The following is a 22,080-nucleotide window of genomic DNA, read 5'->3' on the forward strand; positions in this document are numbered from 1 at the left end:
AGAAAATATTCCTCTGTGTTTATTATTTGTTCAACATGTATTTACTGATGGCCTACTATGTGTCAGACACTGATTCAGGCATTGGGGATGTGATAGGGAATAAGAAAACTAAATCACTGCTCTCATAAAAATTATTCTAGCGAGTGGATACAGACAACAGAGAAATGAACAAGAAGACTTAATAAGATTGACATTGTTTTCCCATTATCTTCTCTCAGGCAATAGATGATTTCTGATAAAGCATGGAGAGACCAGGGTAGGTTTTATGAGGGCCTTAGAAAATCTAATGGGTTATATGGGCTACAATTCTAGTTGATCTAGAGATGAATCTTCCATCACGTTTGTAGTTGCATAAGGACCTCGAGATCCATATCGGTAATCCTTACTTTTGGAAGACTAGGCATCTCATGCTCCCAAGGCCCTAAACTGAACAAGGATGTGGAAGTCACAGGAGAAGTTGATGTCTCTTATTAGTCATTAGGAAAGCAAAAAAAAAAAAAAAAAAAAAAGAATCCAGAGAATCCAGGAGAGCCTGACTTGTGATGCAGGTACCACACCTACTAAGATAGGGGTTCTTTGTGCCCCGAAAAAGGATTGCAAGTTACTTGGGTCTTGAAACAAGTCAGTAAAGTGCAGCCTCTTCTCCCACTCTCTTTCCATACAAGCTGTACTAATTTTCCCAACTTTTATTTCTTCTTACCGTCCTTTCTATTTTCCCTGAGTATTTCCCTTTTTCTAAGTATCCTTTTGCTCTTCTTTCTATAAAACCAGTCCTTCAAATAATAAAGTAGAGGATAAGCCTTTTCCTCAACAGAAGATGAAAAAAATAAATTTATAGTGAAATACATTTTCCAACAGAATTCTTTCATTAATATGCCTTCCTCATCTAGAGTCACATATATATAATGTAACAATAGAAATAGTACATGGTGCAGTCAATCATGAATCTATATATAAAAATGTAATTTAAATATAAAATAAACTTAATGTAAAGATGGTTTGGAATGAAAGTTCTGCTTCATGGCTGTTGGGGCATGTGTTTTCCCCAATCATTCCTGCTATCTTCCTCATTCAGCAAATAATTTTTCTGGATTCGTATTTCTACTTTGAGGCTCATGCTGTTTCTAACTTCTGTTCATAGCCTCCCTACCACGTTTATTAGGCCAGATCTGATTAAAGTAGGTACAAGGGTAAGACTTTTTGTTAATATGCTAGGAGAGAGAAAAAGATTTGTCATTTGTGCACGGAATCTCTGGATGATTAAAAATATTTTAAGAAACTAGCAGCTTTAAGTTGTATTTATGGTTTAATTCTGGGAAGGACAAATGGAAGGATGTACTTGTAAATATAGACAGCCAGTCAAAGATGAAGAAAATAGCCATTCAAATAAAGAGAAATTCGTAAAATAAGCTCTATACTTTATAGTTTCAGGACCTAGGTCCTTAATTTCTGGTGCTTAAGAGCCAAAAACTGATAAATGAATGACTCAGACCAACACTTCCCATGCTTAAAGTGACCATTACAACCTTACAACCATCTCCTTCAGACTTATCCTCTTCCCACGTTAAGTAAAGGAAATCAAACTATAGAGAAACTACAGTGCTTTCGAGTCAGCTCACAGTAAAAATCAAAAGTTGAGTGAGCGGGAAATTAAGTTTAAGTAGAATGCTTACCAGCGGACCTAGCAATTATGCTGTGGGTACGGATGGCCATATCATAGAGGTAAAGAAAAATCATTTGTATTAGTGTTTATTAAACACAAACAAAATTAAAAAGAAGGTAAATAAATCACATATGCAACTGAACCAAAAAAAAAAAATGAATCGAATGTAAGGAAAGTAGAAGAAAGAAGATAATATAGATAAAAGCAGAAATTAATGAATTAAAAGAGCAGTAAATATTGGTTAATCTGGAATGGACTTTGAAAAGACCAATAAGATCTGAGAATAGTTTCTTGAAAAGATCTCTGTTACTGAGAAGAAAGGACAGAATAACCTACATAGAATTTTTTTTAAATTTCACATCTATAAAAGATTCAGTAGACCATTTATAAGGAAATATTTCATTTTAGTGGTAATAAAGTTGAACATTTTGTTAAAAAAAGTGGTTTTCTACTAAATAACCAAACTATACATACAAACTTTTTGTCCAAAAACTCTGGCAGGAATTTGAAAATTTGTCAAAATACAGCTGCTTCTAATGTCCACCTTATGTCCAATCAAAGACACATCACTTAATTACATGTAAGTGTTTCACACATCAAGGAATAGTTACTTCTTTTTTTTTTTTTTTTTTTGAGACGGAGTCTCGCTCTGCCACCTAGGCTGGAGTGCAGTGGCCGGATCTCAGCTCACTGCAAGCTCCGCCTCCCGGGTTTGCGCCATTCTCCTGCCTCAGCCTCCCGAGTAGCTGGGACTACAGGCGCCCGCCACCTCGCCCGGCTAGTTTTTTGTATTTTTTAGTAGAGACGGGGTTTCACCGTGTTAGCCAGGATGGTCCTGATTTCCTGACCTCGTGATCCGCCCGTCTCGGCCTCCCAAAGTGCTGGGATTACAGGCTTGAGCCACCGCGCCCGGCCAATAGTTACTTCTTATACCAATTTCAAGGATGGGAAAAAAATGGAAAACTACAATTATTATCATGAGGTGACTCACCATAAAAACAAAATGAATTTCTCTCAAACTTGAGTATACATGGAAAATCAACTTTCCATAATTAAAGAATGCCACAGCAGTATCATATCAGGTGACTAATATCCACGGTAAAATGGGGTTTATCCTATAAGTATGAGGATCTTTCAAGGTGAAGACATCTACTAATATGCTACCTCATCAATATATCAAAGAGGAAACACCATCTATTCATCTAAAAATCTTCCAAAAGGCATCTGGTAGAGTTCAACATACATTTGGAATAAAACTTTCAAAATATATACAAATTGAATGACATTTATTTAGTATGATAAATTCTATGTTCTGATAAAATAAGCCACCAACATTATGCCTAATGATAATTCACTAGAGATATTCTCATTAAAGCTAGGGAAAGGAATTCCAACTATTCCCATCACTGTGTAATGTTGTTTTCAAATGCTAACAAATACAACATAATAAAAAATTATATCTGTAAACATCTAATATAGATAATATATGTAATTAAGTATATATAAAGAAAAACAATTATCATCATTTGCAGATAATATAACTGTCTAGCTGGAAAACTGAAAATAATTAACTTAAAAAAGTGAACTACTGGAATTGATAACAGAAGCTCTAAAATTACCAGTTACACAGTTAACATAATGAAATAAACACTTTTGCTTATAGATAACCATATCAGTTAGATTCTAACATTAAAAAATATCCCATTTACTGTAAGACTAATATTATAAAATGTCTAGAAATTCTTGTATCAATAAGCACTTACAAAATTCAAAGTATTTTTCTGACACTTAAAAGGACTTGAATAGACAGTGAAACATGGAATGCTCTAATCCAAAAATTAATTGTTAAACAAAAGTCAATTATTCACAAGTTAATATATAAAGACAATGCAATTCTAATTAAAACCCCAACATAAATTATCTGGAGATTGGCTATTTGACAAAACATTCCAAATTTCACCAAAGACACTTATTCTTAGAATAGATAGAATTTTTAAGTGAAAAAATTGAGGACTATAAAAGTTCAATTTCTTTAGTTCTAAAAACTGAAAATGACAATTATTTAATATATATGTATAAGCATGTGGACATATATATGCTATTCATTGGCTCATATAATTGTGTGCTTATATCTGTGTATGTATACATGTATTATATATATTTACTGGCAGGAATAAACCTTGGTATGATTTTTCTGGGAGGCATCTCATGTATCCATTGGTGCAGCATTTCCCTCTCCAGGAATTTGCCCTAAGGAAATAATCACGAACATGTATAATGCAATAGCTAAAACTATGTTAATCCTGGTGTAGTTTATAGCAAGTCAAAATTAGAAAGAAAAAAATCTAAGTCTTCAAAGAAGGGTATTTTATAAAATCAGGATACATTCATAAAGAAAATATCAGGCAAACATTAAAACCATTATATAAGAATAATGAATAGGATATTCTCATAAGGAATATGAAAAGTAGCTTATGAGTGAAGAGGCTAAGGAAAGACTGATTTTTACGAGTATCCTTTTTCCAACTGACTTACAAGCACCCTAATCCTAAGCAAACCACATGATTTTAAGGAATGTTACTACATCTAACAAGGGCTTTAAATGACCTCTTTTATAGTCCATTGTTGCTTCCTCACAGGAAGTTCTGATCTCACTCTCAGCCAAGTCCTTGTATCTTACTGTGCTGTGGCTGCATTTATTTGCCTTCTAAATGTATCAGGATAATGAGGATTTGAGCTGATAAGCAATAACCAGGATGTGATGGGGATAATGATTTGAGAAAGCTAGGGAAAGTAGACATCAAAACAAATTGACCAAATGTATAACACTTGGAATGGATAAAAGGCTGAAGACTTTCAAGTTTCTGACAAGCATTACACCACAGGGTCACAGCCCTGAGCTTCTACCATCCCCTTCTCCAGCCTCCCTTAACAACGCAAAAGCAGCCCTCACCCTGCCTGCTTTAAACCCTGCACTAACTAAGCCACCAGATACATCCAGCAACTGAGACAGGAGCTGCTGTCTGGTGGGCAGGTGAGCTGGGACAAAGCAGGGATGTCATTACGTAGTTGGGGTCCCAATTTGGGATTTTGAATCCATTTGTCCAGAAATTATTTTTTTACCTCTATTTATTTTTTGAGAACAACTGGTAAATATTTCTGTTATATGATGTATGTGCTAAGTGAGATTTTTGGACTTCATTACTGTGCATATGCAAACCCCGCAGCTTTGGGGAAAAATTCAGAGTTCTAAGTATTGACTGGTTTACCTATGGCAAATTGGGGGTTAATTCATTTATAGTATTTTAAAACATAAAAGCATAATATTTAAATCTGGGGGCAGCATAGTAAGACCAAATTGCTGTTACATTCAGAGAGTAAAATTCAGAGCCAATTATACATACATATATAATTTTCATTTTACATTTTTAGAACTAAGGAAATTGAACTTTTGTAGATCTCAGTTTTTCACTTGAGAAAAAGTTCTGTCTATTCTAACAACTAGTGTTTTGGGTGAAATTTACAATTTCTGTCAAAGAGCTGATCTTCAAATAAATCATTTTAGGGTTTTAATTGGAATTTCTTTGATAGAAACTAATTCATCAAGATGAAACTTACACCTTAAAAGTGTACCTTAATGTTGACCCAATCATATTATTCTAAGTAAAGGGAAATCTAAGATTCCTTAAAAGGTTGATAAACAAAAGTGTTTTCTTCAAAAAACAAGCAAACAAACAAAAACTTAGAAGTCCAATAATTGAGGATTACTTACGTAAACCATGTAATAGTCTATATTGAAGTATCATGCAGCTGTCACAAATATTTGAGTGTATATATTATCTGGGGATTTATGCTACAGCACTCCACATAATATGCAAAATTATACATATTTTATAAAATCAAATTTAGAAAAATATTTCTGGGAAACATAATCGCAAGAATTTTAATAAAATGTTTTATCATTGTGGGTGGGGTGTCAAATCTCAACTCCCCCACTGATAACTTGATAATCTGTACATAAAGCTGAACTTATCATCTGGCAAAGAGTTAGTGCTCAATAAAACCTGCTGAGTGCTGTCATTCTAGGCACTGGACACACACCCTTTAGTCCTCTTTGGCATCCTACAATATAAGCACTCTTAGTACCTCCATTTTGCAAAGGACATTGTGAGTCCTGAAAGGGCTAAGTAATTTTCCTGGAGACTCATCAATATTGAGGGACAGAGCTGGGGCTAAACCTGGGTCAGTTCATATCTAACTCCCAGTGCCTCTTACCCCATATGGCGCTCCAAAGTAAAGGTATGTTTGCATTTATAGGTGGCTTTTATTTTTATTGTTGATACTTTTGTGTGCTTTCCAAATTTTCTAAAACAGGTACCTATTGCTTCTAAAATCAGAAGAAAATCTTTACTTTTGTGTTTGTTTAAGAAAGACCATTAAGGAAGTAACATAAAAAGCAGGTTAAGGGTGGAGAAGAAAAATTATGTCGATAAGTGTAAGCTCTCAGCTTCTCTCAAAATTTAGCTTTGGAGAGCAATGCATTTCTAAATGTTTCAGAGATGCATACAGTTTTAAAATTTTCCTATCTAATTTCTGTAAGAGTGATCATTTAAATTAGTATGTGATTGTGATACATTTTGACTTGAAAATATGGCCATTAGGCAATGGTCTGGTTAAAGTTATATCTTTAAAATGTCCCATCCATTTGCTTTGATTAAGTCTGCATAAAGGTTTGCATGTTCTGTTTTATTTGCTTTATTTGGACGCCTAGTGCGTCTTTTGTGGTCTTGGACTTGGCCCCAACTGAGGAGGAAGAGCAGCTGGATGGGGACGGAAAGTCAGAGCCTTGGATGCTCCTCCCAGCCGCCCACTTAACCTCTCGATGCCTCATTATTTCCCTCTAGAAAATACTTTCACTATTTGTCCTTGAATTAAGCAGTGAAGAAGACAACTTTCAACATTTAAAGTAAGTGCAAACAATTACTTCTCTGGGTCCTCACTGATTTTTCCATTTATCTGCTTCACCTCTCCTGTCTTTCCTTTCTGTTTTCTTCTCTCTCTCTCTCTCTTTCTTTTTCTTTCCCTTTAATTCTGGCCCCAAAGTATGGACTTGGCCAGAGGAAATGCTCAGAATGAAGGATTGCATCTTCCGACCAGAAGCAGGTGTGAGGATGGATATGACATCTCTACAGAAGGTCTATTTTCTTTCTCTCCATTGTTCATGTTTACAGAGCCCTCCCTTCATAACGCAAATGTTACCTTTGATGTGTTATTCTATTAGTTCTCATGCTTAAGGGATGCTAATAAATCAAAGACATTTGTGTGTTCATTAATGCACTCCTGCACTTTCGAAAGTATCCTCTCAATGGTCTTGAAAAGCTCAAGCTCACTCTTCAGGGTGTTGTAAACATGCTTTGTCCCAGCCCCATGCCAGGCCTTACCCTCCCAGGTGCTGGACCCTGTTAAGAGCAGTGGTCCTGCCTATTACATGACTCCGAGGCTCCTTTTGTAATCACCACAAACTGGATGGAAGAGCCACAGGGCTACCATCAGCCCTGCAGAGACAGTGGAGCAGAGGAATCTCATTAATTAAGGCCTGCAAGAGACCCAGGTTGCAAGTGAGGCACTTTGAGAGTCATCCAAGGATCTCTGGGCTGGAAAAATGGAAATACACTAACATTAATTAGCCTGCTGCACCAGAAGAGAATAATTTAAATCAAAAAGATAATCTCACTGCCCTTTTGGTGTGAAAAAGTTGTCCTAGATTGTAACTTTGATTTCCACGTCAGCAGCCTGTGTGCTCATACATTAACAGCAGCTTGGAAGTTTGAAAAAGCAGGGGTGGGCATCGATTTTGAACAGTGGCCCTTTCACTTGCTGTGTGATCTTAGACAACAGACTGCTCCTCCCTAATTCTCTGTTTATAGTTTTATTCACTTTAGAGTGGTGAAAGAACACTTAATTTAATGAGACGCTGGGAGAATTAAGTACGTTGATACTCTCTATGACGTGAGAAAAGCTGCAGACGCAGAATATCCTGCAGAAATAAATAGCTGGTTATTTGTTGCGTATGTGCCTGGCAAATGTGCACATATAATTTTTTTTTTTAACCAAGTCTTTTTCATCTTGGTATTGCCATTGAGTCAACTCTGCTGGGTGTTATTAAAAGACTCCCCAACACAATAGCAAGGGATGGTCAACAAAGGAAAGCACACATGGCAGCGAAAGCTATTGAGAAATGTACATTCACCCTCCCACACCCTTGACCTCTAGAATCAGATCAGTAACTTCTCCCCTCTTCATTTCCCCTTCCTGTGTCCACAGTGAAGGGAAGTTGGTTGCAACCTTTTGCAGATAATGTGACACAGGGTACACAAGAGCGGAAGGGAGAAAAGCATTTCAACAAAAGCCTGGAACTTCAGTTTAGGTAAATTCAGGAAGGCGTGAGATAGGAAATGGCAGCAACCTTGCCAGGAACTAAAGGAAAAGGATTCTGGCATCAGCCCCGGAGCAAAATGTTAGGTCATCTATAATAAGGGCTGGGTGAAAAACCTTCAACTCAAAATGAAAGATACAATGACACAAAGAAACTTATCAAGGCAACCTTTGAAAGCAGTTAAGAAACCAATTCTTCTCTTTAAAGAAAGTCTGCAGACAAAAGACATTCCCTGATCAGCTTGTGTCAAGTTCCATGTAGAATAAACTTTCTTCACAATCTCAAGAGCCAAGTTTCTGTGCCAATTTTTTTTTTCCTATTTATGAGGAAAAGGAGAGGAAACAGAAACTTAAAAATGAAACAGTAGATTAAACTCACCTTTCCCCAATTAGGTAGCTTTAATAAGTGGTTTATATTTTTTATCAAATTTCATTCCATTTAACTTTCCATAATAACTATAAATGACACTGACGAGATACAGTTGGTATTGACAAGAGAATTGGTTCATGTATAAAATGAGAAAAGAAAAATGTTCCATTCCACTTTAAAATTGGAAGATGAAAGAGCACATTCCAGGGAGAAAGAATGTATTTTTTCTCAGGAGTTAACATTTAGTTCTCCTGGCACTAGAAATGCTGAACTTCTGAGAAAGATGTTAACAACAAGATCAGAGCTGTATCATGGGGGAAAAGGATAGACTAATTTCAGAGATCCTGCAATTGAAAAGATTGTTTCTTTGGGCTTCAGTGAATTAACTATTTGTCCCCCCAAAATTAATATGTTGAAATCCCAATACACTTCTACAAATGTGATGGCATTACGAGGTGGGGGATTTGGGAGTTAAGTCATGATGGCAGAGTGCTCATGAATGCTATTAGTGTTCTTATACAAGGGACCCCAGAGAGGGCTGTCTCTCTCCACCATGTGAAGATATAAGTCAGCAATCTGTAACCTAGAAGAGGGTCCTCACCAGAACCTGATCATGCTGGCTCCCTGGTCTTGGACTTCTAGCCAGAGAATTGTGAGAAATAAATGTCTATTGTTTATAAGCCTCCAAGTCTAAGCTGGAAGCTATAACAGCCTGAGCTAAGGTACCTGCTTCTAAAGTCTGACTCACCATTCTGTATTAAGTGTCAGACTGTTTTCCAACCACTCATTTCCAAATGGACCATTCATTTTGCACAAATGTTATCCAGACCTGAATGCCTGAGAAGGAACCCCTTCTTGATATAGGTAATGTTCTGGTTTCCACTCCAACACTTTAAATGACAGCATTTTAGTAACTCCAACTCTTCTTGTCAAGGAGTCAAAAAGTAAGATGCCAGTAATTCACAGTGGGAAGATTCTTAGTTTAACATGTTAGAAGGGAGGAGAAAAAGATCTTTTTCTTTAATAATATTCACAGTTAAATGGTAAAGTAAGTGAAAAAGTTCTGCACTTGGTAGCAGTGAATAACTGTCTTCCACCGGGGTTGATAGGGAGGATCATTAACCATCAGAGAAATTGCTAACTGCCCTGGAACACAGCACATTCTTGGGTGAAAAGTCACTTGCATGCCTGTTGGAGCCATCACTATGGATTGCTGGCCATTCTGAATTGGAGTTTGAGGCTGACGTCTGAAACCACAGGTTGTCTTGTTCATTGTTTCTTCATGTTTTTCTAGGGGTTATTTAAGCCTCTCAAATGTGAATTTCACACATGTTGCTTGGGCTGCACCCATCCATCATCTCATGATTTGACACAAAACCCATTTTTTAAATGTTTTATTTATATAGAACATCAGCTATCACCTACCCATATATCCAGTCATGACCTGCACTGTTTATAATTTAGGTTTCATGTTAAAACTTCCAGCTAGATGCTGTTATCTTCAGTTTAAGGGTAATACCAATTTTGACTCAGGGGAATTTAAGAAACTTGTTGAACTTTGTTTCACCAGTAAGTGACATCTGAAATTTGAGCCTATGTGTTTCTATTTCCCAAGTCTATATTCTTCATCCTTTCCACTATATAGCCTTGCAGCTTACAAACTTCCCTTCAATCATAAATGTCTATTCCCTTAAAGCAATGGTTTTCTATTATATAGGATAGCAATATCTGAATAGTCAAAGATGTGTTCTCATAATTTGACTCCAAATTTGTTCCAAGAAGAATCCACACGCCTTGTCTGTCCCGTCAGGTCCAGAGAAAGCAATGTATCCACTGTTCAGCACCACCCCTCACCCATCACCATCACTGCCAATACCTACCCTAAGGTTCTCTTTCCTGTTGAGCCACTTGATTTATGTTTAACATTATACTAATTACTAAAGCAGTTGATGAGTCCCACTTTGTAAAGTGTTGAAGTCTAAAGAGTAAAAATAAAAGAGGGCGGACATGGTGCATCATTTGAGGTGAGGAGTTTGAGACCAGCTTGGCAAACATGGTGAAGCCCAGTCCCTATTAAAAATACAAAAATTAGATGGGCATGGTGGCGGGTGCCTGTAATCCCCGCAACTTTGGAGACTGAGGCAGGAGAATCGCTTGAACCCAGAGGCGGAGTTTGCAGTGAGCTGAGATGGCAACACTGCACTGTAGCCTCTGTCTCAAAAAAAAAAAAAAAAAAAAAAAAAAAAAAAAGAGTACTTCATATGTGAAGTTTGGCTTTTTCTTTTTGTCACTGTAAACATTGTCAATAGAAAATTTTAAAAGAAAAATAAGAGTTCCAAAAAGTTCAAGATATATGTGACTTGATTATTTAGTCATTTAATGAGAGCTTTAGTCTTAGTTGTTGAAAATCTATGTGGATTTCTCTCTATTTGTAGTCAAACCTTTCTATATGTACATAGGATTTTTGGGGGGGAAAGAAATCAAATAATTGTATATTTTAACTTCATTTAGGTGCCCCAATCTTAAGCAGACGAAATATAGATTTCCTGCTTTTTCCCAACCCCTGACTTCACTTTAAATTCTTCTCAGCTGATGTGGTTTAAAGCTAAGTATGTTTTCTTTCTTTTATAGCTTAACGTTACACAAGAATTTCTCTGGTTCTTCCAACTTCATGCCACACATGGCATTCTGTCCTTATCAAAAATCAGATCATTTCTCTTAAAGAGAAAAAAACTGGCATCAAGGCAAACCCTGGAGATGAAAGCAAGGGTTAAGTTTACTTCCAATATTAGGGAATGATTCGGAAATAAATGTCGAGGTTAAAAAGTCCAGATGGCAATTCAACTGTATCCTCACTATAAACATGATTTGATTTATGGGAACTACTAATGGTATCTCCGTTTAGATCTGGACAGCTTTGCTTTCTCTCATCTGAGTTTTAAATTCATCAGATTCTTTTACTCCCACTATCAATCCTTCACTACAAAGAGACACTCCTCATCCAGAATTTGGGAGTATCTTACAATGCAGAAATTGATAAATGTTAACAACCCTAATCCATGCAAATTACTGTCTGTTGTCATTATTTATAACCTGGCGGATGTGCTTATTCAAAAGATCCTCAAAAGGCTTTGACAATTCATGCTTCCAGTTGTGAAACATCTTTTGCTCTTCTTCCTTCTTTCATAAGGGATCCCACTGAATTAGTTTTCACTTTTTTTCTTTGCCTGACATTGCAATTATTAGCTTTCTTGCCTTTGTCAGAAAAATCCATCGGAGATGTTTATCTCCTGGGGCAAATCCCAGAGAAACAGCATGTTTATCACTTCAAGGGGCTGTAATCCAAAGGCAGCCCCAGGCCCACCAGTTTTATAACATAGGGACTGGAGGAGGAAGCAGCCATGTAATTGAACAACAGTGATACAATAAACTCCCGCCATGAGCCTCACTGCCTCCCTGGCCTGTCTTTGTTCTCTAACTTATGCTGATTAAATGTACAAGCTGAAATCATACTAATTTAATCTCTTATTTCCATTTAACTTTGTTCAACTCACAAAGTATTGGCCTGGATAGTGGACACTATTCAGAATTAGGTCACTTTCTTCCATAGCTAGAATCAGTGAGTTTCATGTATTGGCCAGTGTTGACTAACATCTAATTTAAATATCATACCAGGAAAGGGGATAGTTTGAATCAGAAGGATGGCCGGAATAACCAGATGCATTTTACCTTATGTTGCAAGGATAAACATAACCAAGGTATCTCTTCAATAATAGACACATAATTGTGTATCACTCTTCATATTCTTGTAAGACCCAGTCCTAATATCATTTCCATTATGAAACACTTAAGTCATTCCAGAACCTGCATGTACTGCTCCCTCCTCTGTGTTTCCAGTGGGACTTTGGATGCTCTTTGATTCATTCAATAGTCAACACAACTTATTACACTTTTAGAAACCGTGTTACTCACAGCTTGAAATATAATCAGGCAAGACACCCTCCGTGAGCTCAAGGGAGAGAAGTAACAGCCAGTTGCAATAAATCATCCATAAGCTCAAGATATAGGGCTATGCAAGAAGGGCATCTTCCTTGTTGGGGTAAGGTCATGACCCAAGCAGAAATAGGGAAAAGGCAAAAAAAAAAAAAAAAAAAAAAAAAAAAAAAAAGGCTTTATATCATTAGGAAATTGATAATGAATGCTTTCTCTTGTCAGAAGAACACATTTTTGGGGAAAACTACTGGTAGAATGAATTGGTTTAAATATAGAATTCAATGGTAAGAATAGAATTAAAAAATAGACTGGATAATTAAGCAGAGGTCAGTCTGTAAAGGATTAAGAATTTATATTTTCTTACTAGGCCAATAGAAGTTTTGACTTACAGGTGAGTCATTGTGGAGATCTGAATGCAGTGAAAGGTTAGTGGAATGGATAAAAGTCTGGAGAGTCAGCAATTATCAGGAGACAGAATCAAAGGAGACTGTTGACTACTTGAATATGGGAGCCAAATACAAAGAAACACAGAAGAATACACAAATTTATGTTCCAAGAAACTGCAAGGCAGTGATAACTTTGATTGATAGGGAACTCAGTACAAATAACCTGTTCCAGGGAGAAAATATGGAGTCCGATTGTTTCAGTGTGGAGTTTAAGTTGCCTATGAAACATTCATTTGGGATGTCTAAGAAGGTATATATTACTATGGTGTGTTTACTTTCAGAATAGAAACTATTTTGTGCCAGTTGGAAAAAAAAGCTATTATGATTTGGAGAGAGGGCTAAGAAGAAATACCAGAGAAGTAGGAGGAAACCCAGAGGGAGAATTCATTCCCACAGAAATCAAGGAAAAAGAACATGTCAAGAAAGAAGTGAAGGCCAAGTGTGGTACATTTCAAGGAAGTAAAGTAAACCGTGAGGATTGATAAACATCTATATAATTTTAAGGAGTGAATAAGTCATTGGTGGACTTAGCTGGAGCATTCTTAGGGGTGCGTAGGGGCCCAAGACAAATTACAAAGATGTGAAGAGTGAGGGAGGAGAAAAAAGGAAATGTGCTGAGTAGTTTTTTTCAAAAAATTTAGATAAGGGAGATAAGCATCTCTATCATAGATCATGTTAGTTCCTTTGAATCTACAAGCTAGTCTTTTTTGTCTGCTTCCTCAAACCGCAATGCTGGATTGAGCTTTTGTAGTCAGTTGAGTTTTTAAGTTATTGGGAGAGTCTCAGTTTCCAACCTATTGCCTGAAACTCTGTAATGGACTGCTAAGTCATTGAAGGACTGGGGAAGACATGGTGAACACATTTTCTGTTACCATTTTCCAGGGAAACACCTATTATTTTGATGGAAATTATTTGAAGGCATTGGAATACAAACCTGTGTGAAGTGAGTTAAATCTCCGCAAGGTCAACATACACTGTATTTAATTACACCTTCATGAAAACTCAATTATGTCCTTCTTGCCGACAGAAAACTGAATTCCTTAAAAATTAAATGAATTAAAATTTGTATATGACAGGACTATTATACCAGTAACAGTTCCACTGCAAGTACGTGAGACTCTCATGGTAATAACTGAAGACTAAAGGAGATGTCTGTGTAGACAGCTGCTCATTTACTGCCTGAGGCTCAGATTCAATCATAACTCCAGGTGAACTGAATCCCTCAGAGCACCAGTGGAAACCTGAGAAGCATTCCAGGAGACCTCTGCTTGACTGACTTCTCAGATATATATAACACAGGCTGAAGTGTGCTGTCAGAACTCATCATTTAAGTGTTCCAAACTGCATCAAAATATTCATTTAAAAGAAAAAGAGCTGCAGACTTGATGCAAGAAGGATCTCTTCCATGATTCTGGGGTTTGGAGCTCAGGTGGTACAATGGTGATGAAGATGGAGATTTGGACGTGGCCAGTGTAAAGATGGTGACTTAGCAGGGAGGATTGATGAGTGAGGAGAGAGCAGATGTAACCGAAAGAGGAGACGACTAGCCTCAGAATCCTGTGAAACACTAGCATTGACTACTGGGCAGGGAAGGAAGAAGCCTCAAAGGGACCTCAGAAGAATGGTCTCTATCCCACAGGAGTGTACACTTTATTTCTAGTTCTCTTTGGATCTTTGACAAAGGAAAATAAAATCCATCAAGTTAAGCATTAACCATCTCTCAAGATATGTTTTCCAAAATTGTGTCTTTCCTTTAAAATATTCCCCAATGCATTCTATTTATTGTTTTGGGAATTTTCTGTGAATACTTGACCAACATTTATGGAGCACCTACTGTATAGCCCGTATCACAAGTAGCAGCTAGCCACTTACACTTGCATTATCTCATATAATGTTCACTGTCAATGTAGATGGGAAATTGATGTTCACACTGAAAATGGTCCTGGATCACATACCAGTCAGAGACAGGATTAGAATTTGAACCTATATTTTCTGAATCCTATGATCTTTCCACGATGGTTAGTTGGCATGGCTATTTGATACATATATTGGTCATAAAATATATGTTCTTATATCTTTCTCAAAAGTTTAAGATTTTTGGCTTGTACAACCAGTCATGTTACTACACAGTGATACTGAGAGTACTGTAAAAGGCATCAAATATCTGACCGTCCCCACAGTTGTCTCTCTGGCTTATGCAGAAACTGTATGACAAGGGACCAGAGATATGTGTTGGGTGATTATCCTCTGAACTCAGTCTCTACAAATTTCTGTGTTTAGAAATACATGAGAAATATATGTCTTAAGCTGGGCTAATGACACATAAATGAAGTCATAGTCTAAATGTGACATATAAAGTTTGCTGTGTTTTGAAAAGTATGTTGGCCATCTTTTTGCATACTCTCTGACACTTGGGAGTTCAACTGCACACCAACCCCTTATATTTTGAAATCTCCTATGAGAAAAATAAAATAATTTTTAATTGGCATCCCATGTTCATAGACCATGAGATAACAAAGTAAGATTTCAGAAAGAAATGAATAGGAGAGACTAAATGTTATCAAGTTTCTGAGAGAGCCAAGAGAAAAACTCTCTTTTTCTTTAGAAATGTGTGGGTGGAGGAGAGGATTGTTAGCTATCTGCTCTGTGATCCTGTGGCAACCTGAGGAGTAATTTAAAAGTTCCAAGTGATTGACAAACCTTGTTTTATTCTTATTTTACATATTTATATGAATAATGACATACATGAAGATCTTATTTATTAACCTTATCTTAAAGCTTTAATTATTGTAAATATAAAACACACACAAAAAAGTATCAATGACACACACAAAGGAGTTCAATGAGTTATTATCAACACATGCATGTGTAATCCACACTGTGTCAAAAGTTAGAATGCTCCCAGAAACCCTGTCTCCAGCAAATCTGTTCCCAATCACAGCACCATTCCTTCTTCCAAAGATCACTACACTTCTGACTTTTGAGAACATTATTTATTTGCTCTCTTTATACACTGACCACCTACATATGCATCCTTAAACATGGCAGTTGAGTCTTGTCTTCTTTTGAACTTTATGTAAACTTTATATTCTATTGTGTCTGGCTTCATTTATATCCATTGTGCTTGAGAGATTCATTAAGTTACTATGGGAAACTGTAGTTCATAAGTCTTCTTGTATATTCCATTATTATGGGATTGTAATTATTTACCCATTCTGTTATTGTTGGACAGTTGGGTTGTTTTAGTTTAAGTTTATTAAAAATGATGTCTCTATGAACTTTCTTGTATGTGTATTAGTCTGTTCTCACACTGCTACTACCCAAGATACTGCCCAAGACTGGGTAATTTATAAACAAAGGAAGTTTAATTGACTCCCAGTTCTGCAATGCTTGGGAGGCCTCAGGAAACTTAACAATTATGGTGGGAGGGAAAGCAGGCATGTCTTATATGTGTGAGAAAGAGCAGTAAAAACTGCGGTAGAAAACCATTAGATGTCGTGACAACTGACTCACTATCACAAGAACAGCATTGGAAAAACTGCCGCCATGATCCAGTCACCTCTCTCCTGGATCCTCCCTCAACCCATGGGGATTATGAGCATTACAATTCAAGATGAGATTTGGGTGGGGACACAGCCAAACCATATCACCGTCTCATGGTGGATATTTGAACACATTTTGCTGGGTATATACCTAGGAATCAAATTAAGAAATCATACAAGATGCATATCCTCAATGTTAGAAAAAATTCTTAAACAGTTTCTCAAAGTGGATGTGACCAATTTACACAACTGGATGTGTTTGCATTGCTTCACACAGCCAGTGTTTCTGTTTTTGTATTTCTTTTAATTTAGACATTCTGGTAGATATTTAGTAGTATCACTTTGTTTCTATTATACATGAGTCTAATTTTATTTCTATTATACACGATAATGTTGAGTGCTTTTTTGTATGTTTTTGATCATATGGACATAGTCTTTTATGAAATCCCTTTACAAGGCTGGTGTCAATTTTTCTAATTGGTTGCCTTTTCCTTATCATTAATTTATAGAAGAGTTTTCCTTGAGGCAAGAATTTTACATTATCGATTCAATTTTTTTTTTTAAAGTAGTGGTGTTAGTCAATGCTCCCATTCATTTTTGTATTTATTTTGCTAAATAAATTTTTTAGAAGTTTGCCTTTTTATCTAAATTTTGAAATTTATTAACACAAGTTTTGTCAAAAATATCTTCTTTTATCCTCTTTTATACTTGAACCTTTTATCATAGGATTAGTGGTTATGGCTCAGATATAAGTTACTTGCTCCTTCTCAGATATTTCTTGAACAAATTCATAACAACTACAGCAATTTTTATTTTTATTTTCCAGTGAACAACTTTTAGCTGTCTTGATTCTCTTTATGATGCAGTCACTTTTAATTAATTTTTGCTCTTATATTCATTATTTCATTTTTTCTACTTCTTTTGGGGCTGGTTTGTTCTCTTTCTTACCTGAGACGAATTTTTAATTTATTACCTTTCAGCCTTTCTTATTTACCAAGGTGTGCATTTAAGGCTAGAAATATTCCTTTAAGCATGGCTTTAGATGTCTTTCATTGTTTTTAGGTATCATACTTTTTCATTATCACCCAGCTTCAGATATCTTTTTAATTCTCATTTTGACTTTTTCTTTGACCTGTGGGTTATGTTCCATGTCCTGGTATATAGTAGGCATGAATATTTTAAATTCTGTGTTTGATAGTTCCAATCCCTCAAGCTTTTGAACAGCTTTGTGTATGTAGTGCTTTAGGTTTTTGCTGGCTTTTATTCATGTTACTTTTTTTTTTATAAACTGGTGAAATTTTATTGTGTGCTTTAAGTTATATTTTTAAAATTATTTGTAGAAATAGTGTAAGAGCTAGGATAATGTCCCCTCCTTTAGAGATGATTAACAGTTGTTTCTACCAGGTACTGGATGCAATATCAAAATGGAATTTTCTTCATCCAATTTATTGGTTAGGAAGATTCAAAGCTGAGCTGCAATTTCTATGAGAGACTGTCAACATCCACTTTACTCTTCCTCCTAAGCTGTGAATTCTTCTGTGGATCAGCTTAAACAAGGATGTTCATCTGGGTCCCCTTTGCCAAGTTCCAGACTCTGTTCTCTGATTCTCTAGTCTTCTTGGGTGGTCATAATCATCGATGATCTCTTCTCCTCTCAACCACCCCATTTTGATTGGCAACTTCCCCCAGGAGAAAAATGATTCCAAATCTCAGGCTCCTGTTCATTAGATCTCTTTCCTCCTCTGTATCCTGGCCTAGCCACTTTGCAGTGTCCTGATAGCAATTTTGTATCTTCAAAGAGAAGATATAAATGACTTTTCTGGTTATCCTCACCAGTCCAAATTGCCTAGTACATTATTACTAAAAGCAGAAGTCCGACCGGAGATATTTTTGTTCTATAATATAAATAAAAGGCAATAAGATTCTCCTTGTTTTTTATATGTAAATTTAACTAGGCAACATGAGTTATCAGGCCTAACTTACTCACTGCATCTTAGCTTTTGTCCTGATGTAATTGGGTCCTTACTCAATTATATCATTATAGCATATTGCTCTGAAAGACTTTTCCTGTTACAAGCATATGGTGTTTTTAGTTCTACTGTTAATTCTTTTCCACTGGACTTGTTTAAAACATGCTCATTTCCAATTTAGAGTCTGGGCAATACATGTATTTCATTCTAAAATGCCTGGCCAGCTTCTTCAGGAGATAAAATTCTGAACTGGTCACTTAGACTTGCATATATTTTCTAGAATTTATTTGCAGAGTTCTCAAGTACCAGTTATAAAGATTTGAGAAAGGATCTACAACCTGTCTTACTAAATTAGGAAACACGGGCCTCTTATTTCATGTGGAATGCCCTCTATCAAGGCAAAAGAATAAAAGCTTGGGACAGTTTGACTGAGAGATTTGAATCTAAAGTTGTGTAAAACTATCCAAAAATTAATTCAAGGTTTTCAGTGAGGACTCACAAGAATTTTGAGCCACGTACCTACATACATATCACAGCGGGAGAGATTACGCAGATTTCCATGAAGCTCTCAGTCAAAATGAGGGAAAGAAGTCAGTTTAATAATGTTAAAAGGAAATCCATTTGTTCACATTTCAAGTAATAGTGAATATTTATTACTTTTTCTGTTCTGAATCTCTTCTCTTTTTGCTGGGGGGAATCTCTTTCTCCCTGTTTTGGAGAAACAGTTTCTCCTTCCTTATACAAATACGTGATCTGAAATGGTGCCTCCATCTACTTACGTGGTCAGAGGATATGGTCTAGGTGTGGAAAGGTTTCCCAATCTGAAGATCACATTTCCTTCTCTACAGTTATGGCTCTGGGGGATGGACAGGTGACCTGGTCCTGGTCGATCAACCTAGACCTTGCCTAGGATTATGTGATTTAAACTTATTTAAAAAGTCTTTATTTTGTGTGATGACAGCTCTAGAAAGATGTGAGCCCAAAGTGTCTGGCAGAATGAGACCATCAGAGGTAATGAAGCTCCTACAGAGAAAAGCAAAGGTTAATAATAGCCAAACTTCTGATGATATTTGCGCATTCTGCCCCACTGACCAAGAGGCTGCTTTACTTCCTGCCCTGCCAACAGTTCGGACAAATGGTCCATTAAATTATTCTTTTTTGATCTAAGCTACTTTGAGTTGGATTCCTTTAATTTGTAACTAAATTTATAGGGTTGCCAAATAAAATAGAGTATGCCCAATGTCTTAGTCTGTTTCGTCCTGCTGCAACCAAATACCAGAGGCTGGGCAATTACAACAAATAGAAATATACTGGCTTATGGTTCTGGACACTGGAAAATCAAATATCAAGGTGTCAATATCTAACCGGGCCTTATTGCTGTGTCCTATTTGGGGGAAAGCAGAAGGGCAAGAGACCACGAGAGAGAGAGAAAGCAAGAGAGGGGATGATCACACTCTCATGATAACAAACCCAGTCTCCTCATCATGGCACTAGTCTACTCACCAGGGAAGGACTCTTGTGACGTGAACACCTCTCAAAAGTCCCACTTCTCAATATCATCACAATGGCTGTTAAATTTCAACATGAGTTTCGGAGGAGACAAATATTCAAACCCTGGTACCCAGTTAAATTCAAAACCAGACAAACAGAAGGAAAAATGTCTTAGTATAGGTATGTCCCTAATATTGCATGAAACATATATGTGTACTAAAAATTATTTTTTGTTTACTTGAAATTTAAATTTAACTGGTCATCCTGGTTGTTTATTTGCTAAATCTGACAACCTCAAATTAAAAGAATCTTAACCAATATGTGGGTTATATTCTGTTTGTATTATAAATTCTGGAATTTCCTGGGTAAAAATCCTTCATTAAAGTGCGTTCATTTTTACTAATTTATTCTTAAAATGACTGAATTATTTTTACTAAGGTTTTATTTAACAACTTTATTTTTATTAAATTTCTGCCGTGTGTAAGACAAGTTACTAGGCTGGTTGCAGTAAGAGATAAAATAGATCTGAAATCCTTATAGCTAAAGATCTTAAAATCTACTTTGGGAAAGAAAACTAAATTTATTAATATAATTTATGGAAAATATAAAATTGAATAATACAATCTTCAATTTATTTAACCCCATATAATTTACAAACTATTTTGAGATCACTTCTCATTAAATTCTTAGAACTTTGTGAGATAAGATTATTACATTTGTTCTCATTCTTTAAAAGAATAAATTGGAGTTAAAAGAAATTAAGTGACTTTCCTAGATCTCTCAGATAATATGTGACATAGCCAAAATTTAATTCCAATTATTTTTACTCCAAAGTTTTTCACTCTATTACTCTACTATTCATTATTAAATAAAATTCTGGGATATATGATAGGCGGTATAAATAAATACTAGGTGAAATCAGAAAGAAAATTGATAAAGGATGAAGGACATGAGAATGGCTTTAAAAGTTCGTTATGATTTAAATAACAGAACACAAGAAATGAAAGGTATGTAGGAAAGAGGAACACAAAGGGTTTGAGACGTGCGAGAGCGTGCATTCCCAAGAAACCTTTGGAGCTTTATGGGACAGAAGTCAGGGAAGTTGTTAAATTGTACGCTCAGTCAGCTCTGCCTGCACTCACATGTGTAAAAGAGACAAGCATCATCATCAGCTCAAGTCAGCAACAGGAAATCATATCACATCCCTAATCTGTTGATTCCACTGCTCTCCTAGGCCACTATTTCATGATTCTTTCTAACTCTTCAAACTTCCAATCCACTGTTCCCCATTCTCACTCTCAGCTGATGACCTTTATTTCCAGCTCATTCACAAAGTAGAAACCATTATAAAGTAATTTGCTAATGACTTACAAATGCAAATCTTTAGACTACTGTCTGGACTCTGTATTTGTATCTCCAGCTGCCTACTCATCATGTTTATTGAGCTATCCAGTGAGTTTACCAAACTTTCCATACACAAAGCCAAATTGTTGATAATTTCTGCCCCATACCTGCTCTTCTTACCTCTTCTCCAGTCTCAGCAAGCTGTAATGCCATCATTCTACATGTTTTTGCCATTATTCTCAACTCTTCTCTCACACTTCACATATAGTTCAGTGTCAATTCCTTTATGTTCAATATTTAAAACATACCTAGAATGTAATTGCTTGTCACCAGCTACTGCTGTCCCCTTGGGACAAGGCATCATTATCATCATCTGGACTATCACCATTGTCTTCTAACTAGACTGTCTTCTTTGAGCCTTGCTCCCATTCGGTCTACGAGTAACAGCATCTAAATGATCCATGCTGCATATTTGCTTATAACCTGCTAATGGTGGGTTTCCACCCCCTCCGGGAAAGCCTAAGTCCTTGAAATGGCCTAAAGGTTCTACAAATGTGGCCTTCTGTCATCTCTCCAACAATATCCCCTACTACTGTCATCCTTTTCTTTCCCTGCACTCCAGCTTCCCAGGTATTCTTGCTATAATAATAATATACTTTTTAAAAGATGTGACCCGCTTTGACCTCAAGGCTGTGCAATGGATATTCTCTCTGCATAAACTTTTCTTTACCCAAATGCCAGCCATGGTTTACTGTCTCATCTCTTTCTAGTCTTTTACTCCCCCTTTTACAAGTTGCAACAGCACAGTGATAACTGGTGTTCTCGA

The 22,080-nt window shown here is 36.3% G+C and overlaps 1 long non-coding RNA gene across 1 annotated transcript in view; it reads left to right on the forward strand.

Moving 5' to 3' along the window:
- The first annotated feature begins 6,399 nt into the window (after window positions 1–6,399).
- LOC106999302 (uncharacterized) overlaps window positions 6,400–22,080 on the forward strand; it is a 33,509-nt gene continuing 17,828 nt past the window's right edge. Inside the window, exon 1 of the long non-coding RNA XR_013395355.1 lies at window positions 6,400–6,629. This is a non-coding gene — a long non-coding RNA (uncharacterized LOC106999302). The remainder of the gene's footprint in view (window positions 6,630–22,080) is intronic.

Source organism: Macaca mulatta, chromosome 7 (genome assembly GCF_049350105.2).
Source record: "Macaca mulatta isolate MMU2019108-1 chromosome 7, T2T-MMU8v2.0, whole genome shotgun sequence".
Taxonomy (NCBI): domain Eukaryota; kingdom Metazoa; phylum Chordata; class Mammalia; order Primates; family Cercopithecidae; genus Macaca; species Macaca mulatta.